Source organism: Necator americanus, chromosome II, assembly GCF_031761385.1.
Source record: "Necator americanus strain Aroian chromosome II, whole genome shotgun sequence".
Lineage (NCBI taxonomy): Eukaryota > Metazoa > Nematoda > Chromadorea > Rhabditida > Ancylostomatidae > Necator > Necator americanus.
In genome coordinates this window covers 24,090,569-24,097,679 of record NC_087372.1, presented here as the reverse complement: position 1 = coordinate 24,097,679, position 7,111 = coordinate 24,090,569, and positions in this window count along the sequence as shown.

The window sequence follows — 7,111 nt, the reverse complement described above, 5'->3', positions numbered from 1 at the left end:
TGTGTTTGAAGAAGACGTCCTTAGCGAACGTGAATGTGCCCGCTGAAACATTTTCGGCGCAGAGATGAAAACCTTGAGACAGAAAAGGCGCGAAGTTGATTTAGATTTACTTAGTGACTGATGACGAAAAGTAACGGATTCGCGTTAAACAGCTTGAAAGTTTGCTGCAGAAATAGTTTGTCCAAGTTCGTCGTAGACCGCAGCAGCAGCGGAATTGGTCAAACCGGCAGCAGTTCTCCATGCAATGTCCGCCCAAGCACCACGAAAATCACATAGAAGAAAATCGATGACAATGGAGAGTTTTTGCGGCCACATTGCCCAGGCGTGACACCATCAGACTTTTTTTGGATAATGCAGCCCTCACTGCCCGACAGAAAATTCATCAACCGCAAAAAAGTGCAAGATGTTATTGGGTTGATTTCTTCGGGTCATCACAGCCAATTAAGTTTCTAAAGAAGGATATCCATTATTTGCGCCGACGGTAGCGAAGAGACATTGGCGAAAAAAAGAAGACATTCTCTGAGATTTTACTTCTACGATAAATTTCCTTTTTTCTGGTAAAATGGTAGTAACTTCCAGAGCAACCAACTAGGATGCAGCTTCTTAGTCACACACTGAGTGAAGTCGTGGTGACTTTTCCCTTTTTCAAGATTTATTATCTCTACTCCACAAAGTTATACTAACTTCGTACCAGTCTGCTGCTCTTCTACAACTCTAATCTTGTGCAATATCCGTATGTTTTGCGAAAAGCGTATTTTGCTGGCTTACGAGTCACACGGTAAAGCGCGAAGGCAAAGCTCTAGATGGAAAAAGAAGCTTGTAGGTACAACACCGTTTTAGATACTAACATGTACCTTATCAATTCACGAGCTTTGTATTCTCCGTTTGCGCAATGAAAGTGAGCTGTCCTAAACGAAACCTTCTGCATGTAATTACAAATGTTGTAATTACATGATACACTCCATACACGTCTTCATTATGGTTTTCGTAAAGTTTGAAGCTTAAAAACTAATCGCTCTCAGCAACAGTGGAAGTGTAGAAGACAGCAATCCTTCACGTTCAAGCTACCACTTCTTACGTGATTGCTGTCTTGTACGCTTCCATTCTTGCTAAAGCTCCTTGTTTTAGTTTTCCAAGGATAAGACCTCACGAGCAGCTTGCTAGACTCCTACTCTTGGAATTAGGTACACTACCAGGCTGGAACCACCCAAACAGCACAAACAGCGACGCACATAGTATATCTTTTGTACTATCACCACCATGATCATGATCATCATGACACCCGTTGTTCCTCGAAATGATCGAGTGGGCGCCAGTAATTCGTCCATTTGTCCCGATCGTGCGCATGAGTCGCACATTAGTTTCTCCTTTCACACGGGACGCGAGAGCATCAATTTTTTAAGAACTTTGTGAAGAAATCTGACCATCGGGTCGGTGGTTTCCCTGTGGAGCGTTTAATGTCGCATGGAGTCTAGTCGTTCACGGTTCTGGTCCTGCGGTTGTCGTAGAAGCGCATCACGTGTCCAGTCTACTTTATTTTGCTTTCCTTAGCAAATGTTGCGGCGTATCTAATGTTGGATCGCTGACGTAATAAAGAACTTCGAATGCCGTCCCTCACTTGTGTGAATCGGGATAGACCTAGCATCACTCTTCCAAAGGAGTGTCCGGTGAAGCCGCGTTTTCTTCCTGCTTACAAAATGCTCAGGTTTTCGAAGCATAGGTTAAAGGCAGCATAGCACGAATCTGAGGTGGTGCAGATTTCAGGCGGAAGATCCGTATAGGGGGTCATAGATTACGGAGGCGGCTGTTTTGTACGATGCCATCTATTCAACGCTCCACCCCTTGCGCCGCGTCCACCCTGCGATTCGTTGAAAATCAATTCGGATGCGCCGATAGGCAGTAAGGGACGCTACGCAAGTGTGGCGCGCTGCAATAGAAGGGATCGTACAAAACATCATTCAAGGGCCGGCTGCTTGCAGTGATTCAGAAAGAGATGAGCGGAACCACTCCTATCTCCGTAATCTACGACTCTGTATATGGATACTCCACCTGAAATCCGTACCACCCCAGATTCGTGGTATGCTGCCTTGGGGAACGGTAAAGAAGGTCCCGGCGGATTCTCCGAGACATAACGTGCCCAGTGGATATGCCGGCGGATACGCGAGCATACCTCGAAGAGGTCACGCTCCAGTCGTTCATGAAGACGCAGACTACCGCCTTAGATGTTCTTCTAGCCACAGAGCCGCAGAAAACTGCGGAGTTACAAGAAAATATACAAAGAAGAGTGGTATGAGCTGTCGAAATTACCGAATAAGTCAAAGAATAATGGTGTTAGATAGAAGTACATGGGATCTTGAATGGTGTTCTAATAAAGAAAGGGAGTGAGTTTGTCTTTATATCACCTTCAGAAAGTCTAGAAATCTTACGAAATTTGAACTCTTTTTCTTCCTGTAAGATCCAAGAAGTCAGAGATAAAGAAGATCCCTCTGTCCAGAAATGAATTAGGCTACAAAAAAGCTTGGGAGTTACAGGATAACGATAATTCTCATCACCGTTACTTTTGAAACCTGAAATGTTCCGTTTTAACGAAAATTTTTATGCACGTAATTTGAAGCTATTAGTTCTCTTTATCTCATATTTCAGGAGAGGATTTCACTTGCTTCTGGTACGATTACAAAATTGAGATCACCTCACTTCACAAAATTGCAGTGAATGTGTCTGATTTTCCAAAACAATTTAGTGGATAGTGAATTATATCCTAGCTGGTGATGCAGCGTATGATTAGCGGTAGGTAAGCAGAGTCAGCTGTTTAGGTGCCAACGAAAGTGAATCTCTTTAGGACACGCATCATCGCTAATTGCTCTGACAAGGCATGACCAGGGCATGCACGAAATTCCGCCGGGACCCTCTTTACACGCACCCTGCTGCCTTTAAAGCAGGAAGTACAATGGTGTTAAAAAGGTGAGAACATAGCTGGATATTACTGTTTTTCTCCACTACATCCTTAATGCTCTTACACACTATCCAAACTGCTTATTTCCTCCTGCATAGCTCGGGGCAAGGTCGTTCTTCATGTTCATTTTCCAATCCACGTAAACATAACTGGTGCATTCGGATACTCTCGTTCCGTTGAGCCTAAGTGGAGCATCTGGGACTCATCCGTTTCCTACAAACATCGTCTTTCGCTGATACAGAAGAATATGGAATGAAATATGGAAGGAATCCCTGTTGAAATCCTCTCCATGTCGGCAATGGTATTTTTGTACAGTGGCGATATTCTAGCCTTCAGGTTATTCTACAACACACAGTTACAGTTACGGTTACACTGCAAGAATCTTTATGCACTGAAGATATATATATATATATATATATATATATATATATATATATATATATATATATATACCAGTCTGAATGTCCGGCTAAAGCCGGACTTCAGACTTTCGGTGACTTTAGCTTCGCTCCCCTTCACTGATCAATGAAAGTTAATAGCAGTGGTGTTTTCTGTAAATTAGATGTGTTTTTTAAACAACGCTTTCCTTCTCTTCTTTATATTATAAATTAAGGCGAAAGATTACGGAGTTTTCCTTCTAAACGCGCCAATTCTACATTTGGAGAATATTCGACCATCAGCTGCAAACACTCCTTCGAAGCCAGAATAATATAGATACAATTTGAAAGCATTACTCGAAGTATGGGTATTAATTTACTTTACGTTACTCGACGCCGGTGGATCCGTCCCATCCCCTTCTATAGGTATCTGGCGCCGGTGGACCCGTCGCACCCCCTTCTATAGGTATCTTGCGCCGGTGGACCCGTCGCACATCCTTCCATAGGTATCTGGCGCCAGCGCACCAATCTGGCGCTGGTGGACCCGTCCCACCCCCTTCTATAGGTATCTGGCGCCGGTGGACCCGTCGCACATCCTTCCATAGATATCTGGCGCCGGCGCGCCAATCTGACACCGCGGGACCCGTCGCAACCCAATTTATTGCTATCTGATTCCAGCGCACCAATCCGACGCCGGGTGGACCCGTCGCACCCCCATTTTCGAATTTCGTGACACAGACAAACACACACACACACATACACACACACGGACTAAGCTCGTTATTATATACTAGTCTGAATGTCCGGCTAAAGCTAAGGACTTCAGACTTTCGGTGGTTTTAGCTTCGCTCCCCTTCACTGATCAATGAAAGTTAATAGTAGTAGTGTTTTCTGTAAAATTAGATTTTTTTAAACAACGCTTTCCTTCTCTTCTTTAAATTAAAACTATAAATTAAGGCGAAAGATTACGGAGCTTTTCTTCTAAACGCGTCAATTCTACATTTGGAGAATATTCAACCATCAGCGACAAACACTCCTTCGATGCCAGATTAACGTATATACTATTTGAAAGCATTACTCGAAGTATGGGTATTCCTCCTGATTTCCCTCAATAGTTATCATAGAATGATGTTTTAACATAAAATGACGTGAAAGACATCATCCTAATGATAAAGATAACGTTCCACGTCAGATCACGTAAACATTTTGTTACTATTTAAGCAGCTGTTTGCATGAATATTTCCAATTTCTGAGAACGGCATGCTGCGAACGTGAGGCGAACGAAGAAGGAAATAGGCACGCGGAGGAGTCATAAAGATGAAAAGCAAAGCGTCCTGTGACCACTGCTATCAAACGGCTGCAACCATCTATCTTTCGCGTCATGCACACGAAGTTATTGCGCACCAATCCGACGCCGCGAGACCCGTCGCAGCCCATTTTATAGCTATCTGGTGCCGGCGCAGCAATCTGAAGTCGGTGGACCCGTCGCACCCCCTTCTGAAGGTATCTGGCGCCGGTGGACCCGTCGCACCCTCCTCTATAGGTATCTGACGCCGATACACCCGTTGCAACCCATTTTATAGCTATCTGGCGCCGGCGCACCAAACCGACGCCGTGTGGACCCGTCGCACCCCCTTTTTCGAATTTCGTGACACACAGACAAACACACACACACACACACACACACGGACTAAGCTCGTTATTATATATCATGATATATATATATATATCTACTATATAATAACGGGCTTATTCTGTCACGTGTGTGTGTGTGTGTGTGTGTGTGTGTGTGTGTGTGTGTGTGTGTGTGTGTGTGTGTGTGTGTGTGTGTCAGTCACGAAATTCAAAATGAGGGGTGCGACGGGTCCACCGGCGTCGAGTTAATGCCTCGAAGCTAGGAAGCTATAAAATGAGGTGTGAAGGGGTCCACCGGCGTCGGATACCTATAGAAGGGGGTGCGACGGGTCTATCGGCGCCAGATAGCGTTAGAAGGCGGTGCGACGGGTCCACGGCGTCGGATACCTATAGAAGGGGGTGCGACGGGTCCATCGGCGCCAGATAGCCTTAGAAGGGGGTGCGACGGGTCCATCGGCGCCAGATAGCCTTAGAAGGGGGTGCGACGGGTCCACGGCGTCGGATACCTATAGAAGGGGGTGCGACGGGTCCATCGGCGCCAGATAGCCTTAGAAGGGGGTGCGACGGGTCCATCGGCGCCAGATAGCCTTAGAAGGGGGTGCGACGGGTCCATCGGCGCCAGATAGCCTTAGAAGAGGGTGCGACGGGTCCCACGACGTCGGATACCTATAGAAGGGGGTGCGACGGGTCCATCGGCGCCAGATAGCCTTAGAAGGGGGTGCGACGGGTCCATCGGCGCCAGATAGCCTTAGAAGGGGGTGCGACGGGTCCCACGACGTCGGATACCTATAGAAGGGGGTGCGACGGGTCCATCGGCGCCAGATAGCCTTAGAAGGGGGTGCGACGGGTCCATCGGCGTCGGATACCTATAGAAGGGGGTGCGACGGGTCCCACGACGTCGGATACCTATAGAAGGGGGTGCGACGGGTCCATCGGCGCCAGATAGCGTTAGAAGGCGGTGCGACGGGTCCACGGCGTCGGATACCTATAGAAGGGGGTGCGACGGGTCCATCGGCGCCAGATAGCCTTAGAAGGGGGTGCGACGGGTCCATCGACGTCGGATACCTATAGAAGGGGGTGCGACGGGTCCCACGACGTCGGATACCTATAGAAGGGGGTGCGACGGGTCCCACGACGTCGGATACCTATAGAAGGGGGTGCGACGGGTCCATCGGCGCCAGATAGCCTTAGAAGGGGGTGCGACGGGTCCATCGGCGTCGGATACCTATAGAAGGGGGTGCGACGGGTCCCACGACGTCGGATACCTATAGGAGGTGCGACGGGTCCACAGCGTCGGATTGCTATAGAAGGGGGTGCGACGGGTCCACCGGCACCAAATACCTATAGAAGGGGGTACGACGGGTCCAATGGCGTAGAGTTGGTGCACCGATGATAGATACCTTTAGAAGGGGGTGCGACGGGTCCATCGGCGCCAGATAGCCTTAGAAGGGGGTGCGACGGGTCCATCGGCGCCAGATAGCCTTAGAAGGGGGTGCGACGGGTCCCATGACGTCGGATACCTATAGAAGGGGGTGCGACGGGTCCCACGACGTCGGATACCTATAGAAGGGGGTGCGACGGGTCCAACGACGTCGGATACCTATAGAAGGGGGTGCGACGGGTCCCACGACGTCGGATACCTATAGAAGGGGGTGCGACGGGTCCATCGGCGTCGGATACCTATAGAAGGGGGTGCGACGGGTCCCACGACGTCGGATACCTATAGGAGGTGCGACGGGTCCACAGCGTCGGATTGCTATAGAAGGGGGTGCGACGGGTCCACCGGCACCAAATACCTATAGAAGGGGGTACGACGGGTCCAATGGCGTAGAGTTGGTGCACCGATGATAGATACCTTTAGAAGGGGGTGTGACGGGTCCAATGGCGTCGAGTTGGTGTGCCGGCGTCGTAAAGCTAGGGACGTTGTAAAAGTTTTATAGTTGTAACCACTTTCGGCGTTGCGCTCCACCTACTCGGCTCCGCTGTTCCTCAGAAACTGGATATACACGTTCAAACAGCTGCTTAAATAGTAGCACGCTGTTTATGTGATCTGACGTGAAACGCTATCTTTATCAGTACGATGATGTTGTCCACGTCATTTCATGTTAAACATTATTCTGCCGTAACTGTTAGGGAGAAACAACAG